Genomic DNA, 21490 nt, shown 5'->3' on the forward strand with positions numbered 1-21490 from the left:
TATGTATAAGACACCCAGGCCTGTTTCTTACGATTGAAAACAAATTCATTAGGAATGTAATTGGAAATAGAAGCAGAGGAACACCGGGGAAAACTTGGCATTATCAAGTATGTCAAATACTTGGGCGTGGTCAGGTCAGGAGTCTCGTTATTAATCGGCGACTGTGTATGAAGAGATGCCTGAATGTGGAAGTATAAAGAAATAAATCAAACATTAGAATACGTTCACAATATGTACATATACTCACTCCTTTTAACAACGTCATATATCATAAATCGTCAATGTTCAGTTGTGCATGTTTTCGGAATGCCCAGAAAATGTACTATATCCCAGCAAAAGCGGCATATTTTTAACTTAATATTTACGGTGTTTGAAAATGATGCGGAATGCATCGAAACACGAATCACAGTAGATTTGAAGAAATAGTGGTATTAACTAAGTAAAAAATTAATTAAAAATTAATATTTAACCGGTACAGGGCAGAAAATGTTGTTTTTGCATTTTGGAGAAAATGTATTGTTTAATAGTTTTTTTAAAATTTACCAAACATTTTTCAAATTGAGAAAACACCTTCAGGTTTTACCTAAAAAGATCTGTTACACACTAAAGAGTTCAATAAGTGGCTTGATATTTATTTTAATACATTTTAATATATTCTTAAACTTTAAAAAAGATCTCCCGAAAATTCAAGTTTTTTGATATATGACGTTGTTGAAAGGAGTGAGCGATATGTATAATTTAATAATTGGTACTTATTAGGTACATACCTAGTAATTAGATTTTCTAATTACCAAAATTATAAAACATACAACACTAATTGTTTACTGGCATATTTTTTATGTATCTTTGTAATCAATGAAGACATTGCAAAATAATGGTCATTAATTTATTAGAATGACTATTTTTACAGTAAATATACAATACAAACTATCTAAAAGACTTGAGTAAGGTATAATGAAAAAATAATCTTGAATCTAGATTGCTATCTTTTCGTGTAGCCAGTTTGTAAAAACAATTTATAATAATAATTATTACGAAATAAATATAATTTATTGCATGAGGCAACACAGAATAAAAGCATTTCCCGACAATGTTGCACCAACATAAGAGATGGCTGGGCCGAGATAAAGTAGGTGTAATTTTATTGTTTTTTAATTTAATGGATCCTTAACCATTTTAGTGCTGAGATTTTTTCTTATACGCGTATGTATGCTAAGTCTTTCTGCCAAAAAAATATCTTATTTTACTAGTTGTGTACAAAATTAAAAATATTTTTCTCAATTATTGACCTATTTTAGTATTTCTTTCTGGTATTGGTGGAGAATATATTAAACTAATAATAATAATAATAAAACCCTTATCCGCACCCCAATGGTGCATAGGGCACTGCGTCATATAAACGCAGTGTTATCTTGATCGTTTACATATGAAGGAAAGGTGATCAGCCCTCCGCTTCAGGTACCAGTCCAGGGTAGTATTGAATAAATATTACAGTGAAAAAATTGTGAACTTGTCCGCCTCCGTAGTGTAATGGTCAGCACGCTCGGCTACCGTTCTAGAGGTCCCGGGTTCGATTCTCAAGGGAGGTAAAATAAATATAAGTGATATATTAAATTACTAAAATATAATTGCATTTCGGAAATTCATTTAAAAATAAATGCAATTTCAGAAGAAGAAAAAGTCATTCACAAGATCATATGAATCGGCTCGTCCTTAGAGTTTTTACTATCGATGTGCATCCTCCGATTTGTAAACATTATAATTTCATCGTCACTATATACTGGTGTCATTATTTTTATTTTATATTTTATCACAAATAAAAATGTATAAAACTTGTGTGCGACACATGGACATGGGATCAAATACAGAGCGGAAACCGCAGTAACAAAAACACGCTAAGAGTGTCAGAAATAACGACAGTTTAGCGTGATCGAATTTACGCGCAACGTGTTCACGCACCGAACAAGAGCTCCGATCCGAAGAAAGATGGACAAAAGCACAAGTCAATCCAAGCCAATCGTCGTTTTAAAACGCTAACTGACGTGCCGGACGGTAAAATTACATGGAATGCCGGATAGTGGACAAGCGCCCTAAGGAGCATATCTGGCAAGAGTCTGCGAAATAGAATAAGGAACACCAGGATAAAAGAAATATGCGAGATCAAAGATGTCGTTAGGTAGGGAAGGCAACGAAGAATACAATGGTATGCGCATGTTAGGAGAATGGAGCCATCCGGACTCCCCTACATTGCGTTTCACGGCCAACCCCAAGGCAGACGACTCTAGGGCAGACCACCAAAAAGATGGATTGACTGCTGGGAATCGATATCTCAGGAGGCTAATCCCTCTTAAAAACAGGCCACTAGGCCTTCAACAAGAAGAAAAGATGAGTTATAATTACATTGTTTACATCTCTCAAAAAAAGTCCCTCTTCAAGCACAAGAGCTCAGTCTCTTTTTGGAGAGGCTCAGCGCAACTAAAATTATAAGATTGTATTAAGTAGAAATATATAGAAATTGTATTAAATCGTGTAAAAAATGTAACTAAGTATATGAGTTAATAAAAATAAAAAAATCTTAAAATCGATGAAGAAGAATATGGAATTATCAATTTATGATTTACTTAGTAAATACCATCCATAGTAGCAGATTAGTGGTATTTACTAAGTAAAACATTTATTAAAATGGATAGATTTTACCACAAAGTGACTGCCGAATCAATTAATGAAAGAATATGGAAGTCTGGATACAGGGCGAGTGACCTGTATATATTTAGTTGTTTGACTGTTATTACCTATAATTTGTTGAATATTTCCTCTGTGGGAAAATTACAATATTTAATATTTTAATACTCCATTAGACGTCGACAAGGAAAAATAAAAATAATGGCCACTGGAGATGTATTCTTAATAATACACTTAATGTAACAAGTAACGCAACCTTCACTTCTTATATTGCCTTACACCTCTTACTCGCACTGACCTTTAGTACCTCCGTATTTCATTTTAAAAACAGCGTATTCTCGGTGGCCTTCCCAAATCTGCTACACAAGATAAGTATTATTGTCTGGACTCCACATTTCGCATCAATGACAGGCATTTACCAGAAAATGGTACAGCGGACCCTGACCCCAAACTATATAAGGGCAACGCGCAAACAGGTCTTCTGTCAAATTAACGAATGAATGTCTCCAAATGTTACTGTTCCAATTCGTCAAACCTTTGGTTATGATGACATCTCAATATAAATGAATAAGAATATGGAAGTCTTGGTATTAGAAGGGCTTACGATCCATTTTAAGCTTTAATTACTTAAGCCAACCGCTTAAGTAATTTAGGTTGAAAATTAAGCCTTATATACTTTGATTGATACCTTCTTTCACATAAGAGGTTTTCGGCACCATCTTTGGTTGAGTTGAGGAAGATTTTTATTCGGAAGAAGAATTTTATTATTTTCTATTTCCTGAACCATTTTCCCGAATTATTTTGCATGCTATAGAGGACGCCTGAAAACATGATTATCAATTTTTATTAATTTTATAATTTGCGCAGTTATTTTTTTCACATTTTTTAAAATAAAAAGATGAATATTTATGTATTTATTATTTACAAAAATACTTCAATTTCATACTATTTCTGTGATCCTAAGTGGCTCATTATTAGAAATAGGTAATTGTGGTAGAGTGGGTTGAACCGAGAAACTTGACACTACCCATGGGACCATAACCCGACACATTTATTTCAATTACAATATTTTCAGTGACGAAATCTTTGTTAACTAATCTGGGTTTTACCACTGAAAAAATGCAACAAGAACATTGGAACTTTCAGGTCGATTTAACGAAAGATCTAAGTAATTTGATCAAAATTCCGATCATTTTTGGACAAAAAGTTTTACTAAATAAAACCTTCGAACACAATGTTATCTTGATCGTTAACACACGAAGGGAAGGTGATCAGCCCAGGGTAATATTGAATAAATATTAGAGTGAAAAAATCACTTATATTTATTTGACCCCCCTGGAATCGCACCCGGACCTCCAGAACGGTAGCCGAGCGTGCTGACCATTAGACTACGGAGGCGGACAAAAACTATGAAAAAACCACAGGTGTGATAAATTAAATTTATTTAAAAAGCTCGCAAAAGGACAAAATTTGATTGATCGATAACTGGTATCTTTTAAAAGTCGGATAAACAATCAACATTTAAAAAAAAACTTTGTATCGTTTTACTTGTTTTCTTATGTTAACACAAAATACATAAATGGAAGTGAAGTATTGAGTTGGCAAGAGAAGGATGAAAATAAACTGACTGCAGATCGACCGCAATGCGGACATTCTGAGAGATCAAATTTCGACTGCATTCAGTCTACTTTCATCCTTATTTAGCTAACTTCGATTCACTTCCATAAGGGTTGCAACCATGACTCCATTGTGCACTGGCAGTTTAGCTTTCCCTGAAAGCTTTTTATTTGCTATTTTCTTTGGGAAATATTACTTGAATAAAAATAACGAGCTTCTTCTTAGCTCTTAAAGAGTCTTTAAGAGTGTATACCACAACAAATATGGTGTAAGAGTGGAGACCACGGCGTGATTTTATGACTTTTATTTATCATTTGAAAATTTTTAAGTTTTTTGTCCTAAAAAGGTGAATTATTCATAAATAATTTCAAATGCAAGCTAACTGAACAAAGCGTATTCATAATATCATTCTAAGTAGGTACTAAATTTTCAAAACTCACCCAAATCATGGTTCACGAACTACCACGTAGTACTAATTTCTTCTAACCCTTATCCCCTTATCCGCATCCAACGGTACATAGGGCTCTGTATCGTTTTGACGCGGTGTTATCTTGATATTTATTTACATAAATATTAAATAAATATTAGAGTATATAAAATCACTAATATTTATTTTCAACGCCCCTGGGAATCGAACCCGGAACCTCCAGTACCGTAGGCAAACACGGTAACCATTACACCACGGAGGCGGGAATACTTATATCATTTAAAAAATCTAGTAGGTATTTACTAAGTTTTTTTTAAATCACTTAATATAATAGTTATTTAATGAAAAGTAATAATAATAATAAAACCCTTATCCGCACCCCCATGGTGCATAGGGCACTGCTTCATATGAACGCAGTGTTATTTTGAACGTTTACACATGAAGGAAGGGTGATCAGCCCTCCGCTTCAGGTACCAGTCCATGGTAATGTTGAATAAATATTACAGTGAAAAAATCACTTATATTTATTTTACCCCCCTTGGGAATCGAACCCGGGACCTCCAGAACAGTAGCCGAGCGTGCTGACCATTACACTACGGAGGCGGACAATGAAAAGTACTAATGTGAAATATAAATCAAATCTAAATGTCTCCATAAATTTATGTGTGATAAATACCTCGATATTGGGACTATATGCCGGGTTTTCCCAAGAATACTATTAGGTGTCTGATTAAAGAAGATAACAAAATGAAATAATTTCTCAATAATAAGTAACAAAAATTAAATTATTTCCAAATGTCATTGAAATTATTCGAAAGCAAAAAAAAGATCTTTTAAGTATACGTGAACAGTAATGAAAATCATATTTATATTTAAAAAAAAAGTGCTATTAAAATAAAGCAAAAAAATCTAACCCTTTGGCACCACAATATTTTTTGTGGAAATTGGGAAATATTGCCTTTATTTGTAAATGTTAACCTTTCTTGTTCCTTAGGTATAACTCAAATATTAATAAAATATGACTAATTTATCATGACGCCGCTTCCCGCAGTATCAGACAGACTAATATAACTCTACACCGCTGTTTTTTAAGGGAAATATTTATATTTTAAACACAATTTATGAACGAATTCGCGCTACCACCATAATCTATCTAATAAGAACTGGCATATGAAAAGAAACCAACAACATTGCATCTTTAAAAAAATGCAAAATGGATGTTCAAAAATGGTCAGAATGGCGAACGTCAAACAAATGTATAAAGTGAACACTTAAGCCAGCCAAATGTGAGACTTCCATCTTCTTTCATATAAAATAAAACGAAACATGTTTCATCTCAAGTAAAGACACATACAAAATATGTATATTTAATAAAATATTTATAAAAAGTAAGTATAATAGAAAACGTATCGTTCATCTTGTGATTTGGTATAGTATAATAAAGAAGTATTCGGTATGAAAGGATTACTAAGCACTTCGTCTTAAAATTGGTTTGAATCGAAGCGAATGGTGCAATAATTATATTGTTACAGACATTTCAAATGTACGTATGATTGCATGTTTATTATATATACCTACATAAGGCAACATAACCTATTACCAACATTTCATTTTTAATAAAAGGGTTCAAGCACTGTTAAAGTTCACAAAGGTTTAATGTGATTCATTATTTTGTATTTTTGGGGTTAATCTGACTATTGTTTCGGTCACCGTTTTCCGCGCTATCTTCAGGATGTCACGTTACTGAAATTGTAAGATGTAAATATTAAAATGAATTATGATTGTTTAATAAAATTACAAGTGCATTGAAAATTAAGTTATTAAAAATCGCACTCATTATTGAATCCATATACATACTTATATATCACACCTATTTAAAAAAATATATGTTACCAAGGAAAATAAAAAAAAACATGGTCAAATTAAAAGGAATAAAACATTAGTTCAGACAATTTGTATTTTTAATTTATGTTTTAAAAAAAAATCATAATAAAGATTCATTGATTTTTTCGTAAGGTAAACCCACTGATAACTGTATAATTTGTAGGATAGTTTCCTATAATGTTAATTTTTTATTAGTTTTCACAAATTGTATTTATTTATTTAACTTCGTGCACAGAATATATCGTAGTCGTACAGGAGAAAGTGACCAACTAACAAAACGTAAAATGTTCAGGAGGGCCATTTAAGTCACATTTGCTTGCCAAGAAAATAAACATCAATGCAGTTAGTCATTTTTAACAAGTCAATATATAATACTTCCAAGTTTAAAATTCTTTGGTTTTTGTCAGGGCAATATTAAGCTAGTAAGATATCAATTAGTCAATGATCACGTTTTTGTAAAAAATGCACTTGGTCACTTTCTCCTGTATGACTACAATATGTACATCGGGCTTTTTGATAAGAACCAATGTCTTTCAACCAACCAAAAACAGATTAGTGATACTGGTCAACTAACTAACCATCACGCCAATACCCGCAGGGGTAGGCAGAGAGAATATAACGCCACACAACTCTGTCTTTGCAAACAATCTTCGCCTGTTACTCATTCATGCATCTCCTCATACATACCCGGCGATTATTCCGACTCCTGACCGGACCACTCCCAAGTCTTTGAAATACTTGACTATACTAAGTCTTTCCAGATTTTTTTCTTGTATGTAACAGTCGTTTATGTGACGAATTGTTTTGTAAATCTATTATTATTGATAGTGATAATTATTGTGAGTGATGATTTTTATTACTGTATTCTTTATTGTTATTGTACATATTTTTGTTAATATTGTTAAAGGCATAAGACGTAAAAAATTGATAATAACCTAATTGCTTAAAATTTAGCAATTAATTTATGAGTGAAAAATCGTAATCGTTTTCAATTACTACCGATATGAATTATCATTGTAATCGTTTGGACACGAACTGTTTCCTCACTGAGAATGACTAAATGGTCGGTATTTAAAATTTAGGGCGCCAAACAGTTAGTTGACTTTACCTTGTCATGACAATGACCTATAGTTTAAGTATTAAAAAAAGTACCTACATAATAGGAAGAAATGCAATGGGTCGATAATTGGGTACTTTACCTCAAATATGCACAACATTGTAAGGATGTAATAGCTTTCGTTAAGCAACAGACAATTTAATTGATAAATAATATACTTGTGGTAAATTTTAAGTATGGTAAATAAAGATGACCCAGAAACAATAATATCACATGAAACCTCTTCATTTTGTTGAAAGCACCTTGTTACAAGGTACGAGATGCTTTAAATCGATTAACCTTTAAAGATTCTTGCAATTTGAGTCGAATATATGAGAAAAAAGGCTATAAATATATTCTACAAGTTCAATCGTGAGTCATGATTCACAATTATCTTTTCGTTAGCTGTTTTTTTAGACTGCATCAGGGTTTTTGTGAATCTCAATTCATAAAATGAAAGGATGATATACGAGTGGTAAGTGCATTAAATGGTGCATATAGATGAGTGACTGTTTTAAGGAGGGATACTAAAGAGAAATATTTTTTTAAATATTTTATTATTATTTTCAGGATTACCGTAAAGCATGCGCTTTTTATAACTTGCAAACTTTTTCTGATAGACGAACCGTGGCCGACTTGATGTTGCTCACCAAGATCCTTTCCAACAAAATTGATTCCCCCGACCAAGTAGCCCGTATTAATTTTAGAGTACCTCAAAGACGTACGCGTTCTACTCACCTTCTTCATGTACCAAAGTGGAACACAGTTTTTTCACAAAATACCACCCTAAATAGAATCATAGACTCATACAACAAGACATTTAATGACTTGGATATTTTCGGGAAAAGTATAGCTATAAAAAAAAGAGGTTAGTAGAAAGTTGTCATACTCTCCACCAATAACCTAGTTATGTTATGGGGGGGGGGGTGAACGGTGCATGACAATTTTTTTTTCTGTATATATGTATAATGAATGTGTATATGTATGTATATGTATATATATGTGTGTATGTATGCGTATGTATATGTATGTATGTATATTTATAAATTTATTTTTAAACTTCTTACCTAGAAAAAAAAATCCTTTAACCACCCTTATTAATTCCTCTCCTTTCCCTCTCCTTCCTGCTAAATCTATTATTTTATATAATACCCTTTTTTGTTTTTGTTTAATCTCTGAATGTTTTTTAATAGTTTTATAGCATAAATGTGGAATTGGCTTTTTTTTTAACGTAACTATTTTTTGTTAATGTTATATAATGTTTATTATTGTTAATTTAACTATTGTTTTATATCATTTTTTTATATGTAAGCTGTACAATTCCCGAATAAAAAAAATAAATAAATATTTTTTTTACATAAATCGTATACATTTATTTAAAAGAACAGTTATAAAACATATTTAAAATAAAAAAAAATATTACAGACACCCACCAAGCCACCAAGTAAGTGTGTCTTGTCGGTGTAGTTCTTTTTAAGTACGTTTTTTCTTGTTTCTATCTATTTTAACCTAATATACACAAAAAAAGAGAGAAAAAAACCCTGTACAAGTATATATGTATGTAAATACAAATATTTTTTAAATCAGCAACCCTTCTTTAAAAAAATCACTGCACTCCCCTGCTATATATGTACTCGTACGTAATGAAGGCACTTAATATATTGTACTAGTAATCTTGTATCTGAGGCAATCTCACTTAATTTCAAAGAACTGTAGGAAAATTGAATTCGGCCATTGTGTTATCTCTCAGATATTGTTTTAATTTAGAGGTTATTTCTGAATGGAAACTACTAAATTAGGCTTCTCTATTTTGACATAAATCAGTTTTAATTACTTAATTTACCCGAATAAATAATATTATTTACATTCTAGACGAAATGCGGTGATTATACGTACAAACAACGCAATGTGTAATTAAAATAATGAAATATTATTGTTATGACTAGTTGTGAATATGCGTATTTAGAAATTCCGTATAATATTTGACCCTGCACCGAAAAGATCATGTAAAAAAGAGTTAAGGGCAAAACTTTCTTTGTATAAATATTGATGATATTATAATAAATAAGTAAGAAACAAAAAACGCGCTAGGAGTGTCAGAAATGAAGACTCTAAGAAGAAGTATATCTAGCAAGATTCTACGAGATAGAATCAGTAACACCAGGATAAGAGAAATATGCGAGATCGAAAATATCGTTAGGTAGGGAAGGCAACGAAGAAGACAATGGTATGCGCATGTGGGGATAATGGACCATCCAGACTCCCCCACATTGCACTGCACGACCCAGGCAGACCACCAAAGAGATGGATCGACATCTGGGAATCGACATTGCAGGAAGCTAATCCCTCTTAAAAACAGGCTACAAGGCCAACACCAAGCAGATGAAGAAGAAGCAGATTTTCATTTAGTGATGTTGCACTTTTATTTACCCTAAATTGTATAAATTACAATCTTATTTATAATTTACAATATAAATGTTCATTATGTATGTAGGCACATACAAAAATTATCATTGGGATTACAAATTACATCCCATTACAGGGTCATTTAATGTATATCTTCTTAATCTTAAATATAAAAATCTTCTCTTCCGAATCATTCCTTTTTTATTGACCTCGTACCTCCGATGGGTGCTATTTTTGTTAATCTTTTGTCCATCTTGATGGCAACCTTCAGATATAATTAATAGTTAATTAATTAATTAATACAATCACTTCCTAAGATCCATTCTTGTATTTCGATTAATTTCGGAGCCTATTACTCTTTAATTTAATGTGTATTTTGAACCATGTCTAATTACATTTTTTTTTGCAATCTGCGACATGTTTTTGGTCTAGATTACATGTTATAAATGTTAATGGGCGCTTCGTCAAGGACATGCATGCGAATGGATTATTTCATATGATTTTTTTTATTAAAGTAGAGCGCAGTTTATCCGTGTTAATTGAGGGACACTGGAGCTCAGATACTTTCATATAAATATTATTTAAAAAGTACCTACATATATACAATACATAAAAAATACGCATATCTTGATATAAAGCTCATTCCTTTCAACAACGTCATAAATAAAAACTCGATTTTTCAGGAGATCGTTTTTAAAGTTTAGGAACATTATAAAATGTTTTTAAAATAAATATCAAGCCACATAAACATCACTCAAACCAGCCTATGACGGTCGTCAGACCCGTAAATGCCCAGACTTCCATATTCTACTTCATCTTTGATGAGATATCAAAAAATTGTATATATTCAATTGATTTTAATAAAAATGAATTATTTCTACAGCTCGGATGATTGATAATAATGTATAAAGGCATTGAACGACTATTCACGCATAACATGATGTCACATTCATCAATCAAACTAGAGATGAACTTGATGTAATTTCAATAACCAGGTAAGTTAATATGAATATAAACAAAATGTGTTGTGTTTCCGTGAATCTTTGAACCAGGCACTTTTGTCAATTATTATTGGGCTTCCAGAAGCTTTATACTCAATCGGCAGGAAGAACATTCAGAGTACCTACCGGGAACCTTGACTTATGCTTATGAGAACGAAAAATAATTGAAGTAGGTACCTTCACACATTTCCATAGATAATTGTGGGTACCTACCGTAAGACGTTGTTCGGTAGACATTCGATTGCAAAATTGGCTCAATTCTCGTAAATTGCTGTAATGTATTAAAAAACAAAATAAAAATATACATGAAAAAATGTGTTTTATTACAGTGAAACCTCTCACAACGAGCATAATTCGTTCCAGAATATTACTCGCTAAGCCATTTTTTGTTTGTTTTGACTGACGCGGATCACAAGTGAATGTCATGAAAAGGGGACTTGACCTTTTTCTGTAACTCGTTATACGAAATTTCGCTCGTTAAGGGAGCAACTTTTTAATGTTTTCTTTGCTCGTTATGCGAAATATTCATTTTAAAAGGTTCCACTGTATTAACAAAAATACTTCAATTTCATACTATTTCTGTGAGCTTAAGCGGTTTATTATGAAAAATAGGTATCAAATTGTAGTAGAGTGGGTACGAACCCAGAAACTCTGACTCAAGAGCATGGATTTGGCAAAAGAAAGATGATGAAGTAGACTGAATGCAGTCGAAACGCGATCTCTCAGTGCGGCAAAACCATGCCGCAAATTCTTCGAACGATGAAATTAGGAATCAAGGCAAGGAATGAAATAAGCAGTTTCTACAAAATTAAGAAAAGTATGTTGAGATGGTCTGAGCAAGTGAATCGTATGAGTGATGAAAAAAACAGTTGATAAGGCGAATGCAGTTGGGAATAGAAACAGAGGAAAAAAAACTGATTATTTCGTCATTCGAACATCTATCATATTGTATATCCTTTTGCCGCACATTCGCCTGAGAGATCGCATTTCGACTGCATTCAGTCTACTTTCATCATATATGTATAAATTTTTCTCATATATAAATCTTAATGTGTAAAATTCCTAATAAAGTATGTAAAACACATCGCTCACTCCTTTCAACAACGTCATATATCAAAAAACGTCAATTTTCAGTTTTGCACGTTTTCGGAATACCCAGAAAATTTGCTATATCACAGCAAAAGCAGCACATTTTAAACTTAATATTTACCCGCTACAGGGCAGAAAGTATTGTTTTGCATTTGGAAGAAAAGGTATTGTTTAATTTTTTTTAATATACCAAATATTTATCAAATGGAGAAAAAACCTACAGATTAACCTAAAAAGATTTGTTACACAGTAATAAGTTTATTAACTATATAGATATTTATTTTTAATACATTGTATTATATTCTTAAACTTTGAAAACGATCTCCTGAAAAATCAAGTTTTTTGATATATGACGTTGTTGAAAGGAGTAAGCGACATGAGTAATAATCAATGCAAGCAAAATAAACATAAATAATGAAAAATTCCCAAATAATTCAGGTATTGCAATCGACCAATCAATTATAATGTTGCCATTGCGGCAGACTGGATGTACAATGTACCCGTTAACATTATTTTATCATGAATGTGTTGCGTTATGAAATATAATCGAAACAACATATTATTATACATAGATTCTCAGAGAAATACACTGGTGCAATTAATTTGAATGGCGTCCAATTCTCGATTTAACCAAATTAAAAGCGAGTGAAAGGCCCAAATAGTGTTTAAGCCGGTCACATTTTTTTTTACCTAGATTGCATGTGTTTATATGTGTGGTATAGAATACAAAAATTACAGATTCTCTGTATTGGATTTACGTTTTGTACTGACATTTCTTGGTGAAACTCCATTCAATATGCATAATAATTAATTAGTTATTTCCAATTTTATTTTATTTGATCGGGTTTCGTCGGCTAGACAAAATTCTTTGTTACACACACACATATACATACATATATATATATATATATATATATATATATATATATATATATATATATATATATATATATATATATATATATATGTATGTATATATATATGTGTATATATATATATATATATATATATATATATATATATATATATATATATATATATATATATATATATATATGTATGTATATATATATATATATATATATATATATATATATATATATATATATATATATATATATATATATATATATATATATATATTTATGTATATATATATATATAAATATGTATATGTATATATATATATATATATATATATATATATATATATATATATATATATATATATATATATATATATATATATATATATATATATATATATATATATATATATATATATATATATATATATATATATATATATATATATATAAATATATTCAAACCCTTATCCACGCCCTAATGGTGCACAGGGCACTGCACTATATAAACGCAGTGTTATCAAAATCTTAAGCACATGAAGGAAAGGTGATCAACCCTCCGCTTCAGGTACCAGTCCAGAGTAATATTGAATAAATATAAGATTGATTATGTAATTTTTCTGGACAAACGAAATAATTAATTAATTAATTAATTAATAATATGCAACATTTTTGGTATTTCCAAACCCTTGTTCACAAATCGAGTTGATTTTCTTTTTACTTTGGAGTTATTTTTAAATTTTTGACATCTCAACAAAGATGAAGAAGAATATAGAAGGTTAACAGGGCTTAAAACCTATCATAAACTGGTTAAGTGATCACTTTACACACACGTTACAATCACCATTCTACCCACGATTGACAATCACTTTATTTCATCGATAACTCTTTTTTTTAAAACCGATCACCCATCACACATAGGACTAACCATCATACAAATTGAATTTTTTAAAGTTTAAAAAAAAAAAAACATTTTTTTTTTTCGAATTCCATTTATTAAGATTTTTTACATTTGTTTACCTATTACAAAACTATTTGTGAGTACAATGAGGCAAAATTGTTTACTTCCTTTATTTAACACAATTTTGTTTTAATATTTGTAATTATTTCAAATTCCCATGTATAAAAAAACAGTTATGTGTATTAAATAGCAATTTATTAAACGATTGATGCATTAATTTCAACACAGATTATAATTGATATTATTACCTCATTTAATAAATACAACATAGACAAGGTAATAAGAAAAAAAAATAAAATTTTACAATTATAATTATCTCAAATTTATAACGAAGTACCTATTTTATCCAGTGGCGGATCTGAGCCGGAATTACCGTGAAAAGATAACTACGTAGTCCAGATAACTTTAAAAATTATTAATTCACAAACATTTTGTCCGCCTCTGTAGTGTAATTTATTTCATATTACCCTGGACTGGTGCCTGAAGCGGAGGGCTGATTACCTTTCCTTCACGTGTTAACGATCAAGAAAACACTGCGTTTATATGATGCAGTGCCCTATGCACTATTGGGTGCGGTTGAAGGTTTGAAGATAAACATTTTATGTGTCTCCAAATCCTTGTTCACAAATCTGGCTTGCTCCACTTAGGAATCATTTTTACATTTTATGTATTTATTTATTATTTTAAATGTGAAAAATAACTCACATCGCTCACTCCTTTCAACAACGTCATATTTCAAAAATAGTCAATTTTCAGTTTTGCATGTTTTTTGTGCCCAGAAAATGTACTATATCCCAGCAAAAGCGGCATATTTTAAACTAAATATTTACCCGCTACAGGGCAGAAAGTGTTGTTTTTGCATTTGAAGAAAAGGTTTTGTTAAATTGTTTTTTTTTTTAATATCCTAAATATTTTTCTAATGGAGAAAAAACCTTCAGATTTTACCTAAAAAGATCTGTTGCACAGTAAAAAACTCAATAAATGACTTGATATTTATTTTTAATACATTTCATTATATTCTTAAACTTTAAAAACGATCTCCTTAAAAATCAAGTTTTTTGATATATGACGTTGAAAGGAGTGAGCGATATATGAAATAACCCAAATTCGTAAACAAATATTTGGAAACCTTTAAAATTTTGCGAGTAAAAAACAAAAGGTCAATTTATTATAATAAGCTTCATAAAATTGCAAATCGTCTTTTCTAGCGAGTATACTAAGTTTTGTTTTCACTCCTAACAAAATTGAACCCAGGACATCATGCATAAAAGCTGAACGTGCTAATCACTACATTATAACTCTACCCTTAGAGAGACGATGTAATGCAGTGATTAGCACGTTTAGCTTTCGTGTAAGGTGAAAAAGATATATCGCTCACTCCTTTCAAGAACGTCATAAATCAAAAAACTTGATTTTTCAGGAGAACGTTTTTAAAGTTTAACAATTTAATACAATGTATTAAAAATATATCAAGTCACTTATTGAACATTTAACAACAGCAACAGATATTTTTAGGTAAAACTTGAATATATTAAAAATATTAAGTATATTAAAAAAATACTTAAACAATACCTATTCTTCAAAATGTAAAAACAACACATTCTGCCCTGTAGCGGGTAAATATCAAGTTTAAAATATGCCGCTTTTGCTGGGATATAGTACATTTTCTGGGCATTCCGAAAACACGCACAACTGAAAATTGACAATTTTTTATTTATGACGTTCTTGAAAGGAGTGAGCGATATGTACACAATTTTTTAACAAGTTTTGAAATTTATTTTAAAGAAATTGATTCAATTTATTTAAATTACAATAAAATGGTAATAATATTTCCAATTCTTTACAATAACATTAGCAGATATTTATCTGGTAATATCATTGCAATGAAATAGAAGAAATATTGTTCCCATTTTATTGGAATTCATCTAATAGACAATTATCATTCGAGCATTCCTGAATAATGTAGCAAGACGAATGAAATACACAGGAGTTAATAAAATCATTATAATACATTGAAGAAGACGGTTTAAATACACAGGAGTTAATAAAATCATTATAATACATTGAAGAAGACGGTTTAAATACACAGGAGTTAATAAAATCATTATAATACATTGAAGAAGACGGTTTAAATACACAGGAGTTAATAAAATCATTATAATACATTGAAGAAGACGGTTTAAATAAAGTAGTGTAAATAAAGTATTTATTTATATTCTGAAAGATTTTTAATAAAATGAATAATTTATAGTATTTTTACATTATGATTTAAGATTACAACATTTTGAGTGTGTCCAAATACTGGTTCGCAAAATCTGGATTACCTCCAATTACAGGAGTTATTTTCATATTATTTTTGACATCTCATCAAAGATGAAGAAGAAGGAAGTCTGGTAATATACTCTTATATTACTAATATAAGAGTTTCTGCTTACTAAAAAAGCTTCTTTACATCTCACCAATAGATGTCTCTAGTGAAGTTCTAGTGATTCAAGAACAAGGTTTCTAAATTGGTCCATATATATAGAACTTCCAAGAATTTGGGTAGAATTGGTGAATGTTACACGTGTGTAAAGTGATCACTTAAACCAGCCTATGACGGTCGTCAGCCCCGTAAATGCCCAGACTTCCATATTCTTGTTCATCTTTGATGAGATGTCAAAAAATAATATGATTTAAGATTATTTATAAGCTTTCTTTTCATGTTACCATCTCATTTTAATCATTGAAATATAATAGTCTTGAAATAACGAATGACGCATATAAACAATGAAGAAAAAAGTGTGTGTGTTTGCTCACGCGCTTGTGCGTTTGTGTGTACGTGTGTGCATGTGCGTGTGTGTGCGTACGTGTGTGTGTGCCTGGTACCCCTACCTTCAGCTTCTTGATCCGGCACTGTCCTGTAATCAGTATATGTTACTTTTATTAAAATGACGTTACTTTACATAAATTCAAAATCCAATTAATTCATTACTTTATGATATAAAACAATAGCGAATATTTGGTCTGTTAAGAGAACAAAATATTCTTTCCACGAATAACCGGAAGGCGTCTATGAATTATGTACATACTACATACTTATATTCTAGATATTTTCTCACAGTTTATGTATGTAAGTGCTAAATATAGAATTGTAGTTTAGGTATATCAGGTTTAAAAATTGAAGCCTTTGCGATATATGTACTTGTATATTACTACTTCTGTCTCTACAGGCCATCCATTCCAAGACAGGATTTATTTTTCAAATATATAATACACACACACACATACATATATATACTTATATATATATATATATATATATATATATATATATATATATTTATATATATATATATATATATATATATATATATATATATATATATATAAACATATATATATATATATATATATATATATATATATATATATATATATATATTTATATATATATATATATATATATATATATATATATATATATATATATATATATATATATATATATATATATATATATATATATATATATATATATATATATAATTGAGGTGGTTAGTAACTAGTGTGTGTCATTCGGCCATGAACGTGTAAAAAGTGATCACTTAAACCAGCCTATGACAGTCGTAAGCCCCGTTAATGCCCAGACTTGAATGTTGATATGTCAAAAAGTAGTATGAAAAATAACTCCTATAATTGGAGATAATCCAGATTTGTGAACAAGTATTTGGACACACTCAAAATGCGGTAACCACTACACTATGGAGCCGGACAAATGAAATACTATAATAATTCATAACGTAAATTAAAAACTTATTGTTATCTCAATAATTACGTTCTAGATACCAAAAAAGTAAATTATTAATACGAATAAATTAAAAGATTTCAATAACATGCTTAAATTTAATTATGGTTGTCTTCATTAAAATTTCGGAGGAATGCACCGTTGCTAATAATAATCTAAGCATTATCTTTACCATCTTAATTATTATTTATTATATATCTATGAAATTATGTACAAATTGAATTTTGATACTATTGCAATATGACTGATTATTCCTGTGGGCGGATAAGGTTGTTGGTCGTTGCACCTTTCAGAAGGCAATCCGCATAGCATTCATGCGATTGTTTTCGGCCGTTGTATTGTAAATTTTGCATTAAAACCTAGTTAATGCATATATCACTCACTCCTTTCAAGAAAGTCATAAATCAAAAAACTTGATTTTTCAGGAGAACGTTTTTAATGTTTAAAAATATAGCATAATTTATTAAAAATCAAGCCACTTATTGAACTTTTACTATGCAACAGATCATTTTAGGTAAAACCTGAAGATTTTTCTCCATTTGAAAAATAGTTAATATATTTAATAAAATAATTAAACAATACCGTTTCTTCAAAATGCAAAAACAATATTTTCTGCCCTGTAGCGGGTAAATATTAAGTTAAAAATATGCCTCTTTTGGTGGGATATAGTACATTTTCTTGGCATTCCAAAAAAATGTACAACTAAAAATTGACGATTTTTGATTTATGACGTTCTTGATAGGAGTGAGCGATATGTAATCTTATTCTTATAACGAAATTTCCATCATTTTTTAAATATCTTTATTTAAAAATTCATATTACGTTTTGTATGACCGTGTGTGAGCGTTAATGTATAAATTAAAATGCTTAAAAATAAATTAAATGTCTTTTATGCATGCTGAAGGAAAAAAAAACACAAAACATAATACAAAGAAAAAAATCTATTGAATCATTCATAAGTTTAAACAATAAACAATCTCTAAGCACAAGAGCTTGGTCTCTTTTTGTTGAGGCACAGTGTAACTATTATTAAGATAGGTAGGAAGATATGTTAAAGAATGTCTAGCAAAATAATAAAACTTTATTTTTTGTAACTATATTATACGGATTCAAAAAAAATGTGTACATAATTTTTATATGTACACTTTTTATTTTAAATGTGTACTTTTACAATACATATTGATATATCATCTTTAGGTGAATAATACAGTGTCTGTTATATAATAATGAATTGTCATTTTTTTCTTGTTAATTGATCACTGTATTTGATGTAGACCAGGAGTAGTAAACTAACTCATTATCACGCTACGTAGAGGTAAGCAAAGAGAATAAATATAATATATATTGGAATTTGATTTTTAATTTGATTCGTAGTCGTACAGGAGAAAGTGACTAACTAACAAAACGTAAAATGTTCAGGAGGGCCATTTCACTCACTTTTGCTTGGCAAGAAAATAAACATCAATGCAGCTAGTCATTTTTAAGAAGTCAATATATCATACTTCCTAGTTTAAAATCGCTTTGGCATTTTTTCAGGGCAATATTAAGCTAGTAAGATAAGATATTGTCAAATAGTCAATAATCACGTTTTTGTAAAAAAATGCACTTGGTCACTTTTTCCTGTTTGACTACGATATAATTAAAAAAAAATATATTTTATAATTTTTTTAATTCCTTGCCTTTTAACAAGTCTTTTCTTTTCAAAATTGTATATTTATTTCGAAAAAAAAACTTATTTTATCAATACAAAAATGGTGTTTAAAAAAAACAATTACGTTAAATGTTACCTGGGTATAAAGAAATGTAAGTTACGGGCTACCGATTATCCCACCTTAACATTTCAGCTAAATGAACCAGAAAAAACACAAAAGGAACACACACAAACACTACTTCTCGGCTAATCAGAACTTTCCCAAATCCGAACAGACCACAGCCCCAATGGTTCGGATTTTAGGGTTCCACCGTATTTTTTTGGGTTAGACTAGCTCGCGTTCCATAGATCTTTTATCTCTGCTGCAGTGAATCATCGAACAAATCATAAATACAAACAAGAATTATTACCTTTTTTTCAAAGTTAGATAAATCTTTATTTTCTTAATTGATGCGGCGTGGTAACTATTTAATATTTCGTAACAGATGATAGATCATTCGAATATTTTTACGATGTATTGAATGAAGTTATGGATAATACCAAAATGAAAAAAAAAATCGATAAAGATGCATACTTCAAATAAATTTATGTTAGAACATGACCCCTTTTTAACGCTATAAATAATTGAAAAAAAAATAAATTTAGCTTTTTAAATTTATTGCTTGATCATTATTATTTGATTATGTTAGCGATTATCTATACAAATTAAAATGTGGTAAGTAGGTTTTTTCAAGATCCCAAATCTTCTAAAGCAATTCACCGATCGCTTGACAATGTTGATACGACGTTTCATTCGAAGCATGGAGTTGGCAAAAGAAGGATGAAAGTCTATTGATTGAAGATGGAACGCCATACTCTTTTGGCCTGACATACACTCCTAGCCTCCTTCGTGTCCATACATGTCATAATGCCCTCCGATTACGTAGACTTTTTCGATCTTCCTACTTCATATTTGCCAAATATACTTTCTTAGTCATTCTCTCGGTATCGTTCGCTCCATATGTCCATACCACCTTAAGAACTTTTCATAATCATTTCAATTATCCGATGCAAATAAAAATACAACAGTAATGGTTGCAGAAATACTTGCAAATTCATTTCAACCTACTGCATAGATCGTTCACTCCTTTCAACAACGTCATATATCAAATAACTTGATTTTTCAGGAGATCGTTTTTAAAGGTTAAGAATATAATAAAATGTATTAAAAATAAATATGAAGCCACTTATTGAACTTTTTACTGTGCAACAGATCTTTTTATGTAAAACCTGAATTTTTTTCTCCATTTGAAAAATATTTAGTTTATTTAAAAAAATAATCAAACAATACCTTTTCTCGAAAATACAAAGCAACACTTTCTGCCCTGTAGCGGGTAAATATTAAGTTAAAAATAAGCCGCTTTTGCTGGAATATAGTAAATTTTCTGGGCATTCCGAAAACATGCAACACTGAGAATTGACGATTTTTTTTATATATGACGTTGTTGAAAGGAGTGAGCGACATGTCAGTTGCTGTTCTAATCGCAATAAAATATTCACTGCACATCTAGGATGGGACCTCTTGGAATACACATAGATCAAAACTAATTTATTTCTTTTCTTTTGGCGTCCATTATTCGTCATATCACGTAAAGTTGTTACGACATAAACTGCGTTGTTTTGTTAAGTATTAGCAGATTTTTCAGTATTATGCCTAGTACACACACACGAATGTCTTCATTGACTGGCAGTACACAAGTCCTGTTTTTGTTGTTGTTCCTCTTTCTCTTTTTTGCACCCTGCTTATAAATGCAAGGTCATGGTACGGGTAAGGGATTCTTACACTTTTACTATAGTGCTTTCCAGTATGCATTATGTGGGAGAGAAAAAAAAGGGTAGAGCAGCGTCAGACGCTTCACTCCACTACATTTAGCTCCGTAAAAATAAGTCATAGTTGTTCTACAATTCCCGGCTCCGTTTATCCTCCTTCATTGTAGTTTTTCATCTCCACAACCATACTTTCCAGGTAGTCCCTGTACAACTT

This window comes from Brachycentrus maculatus, unplaced genomic scaffold (genome assembly GCF_059751285.1).
Source record: "Brachycentrus maculatus isolate JH-2025_06_01 unplaced genomic scaffold, ASM5975128v1 h1tg000039l, whole genome shotgun sequence".
Taxonomy (NCBI): domain Eukaryota; kingdom Metazoa; phylum Arthropoda; class Insecta; order Trichoptera; family Brachycentridae; genus Brachycentrus; species Brachycentrus maculatus.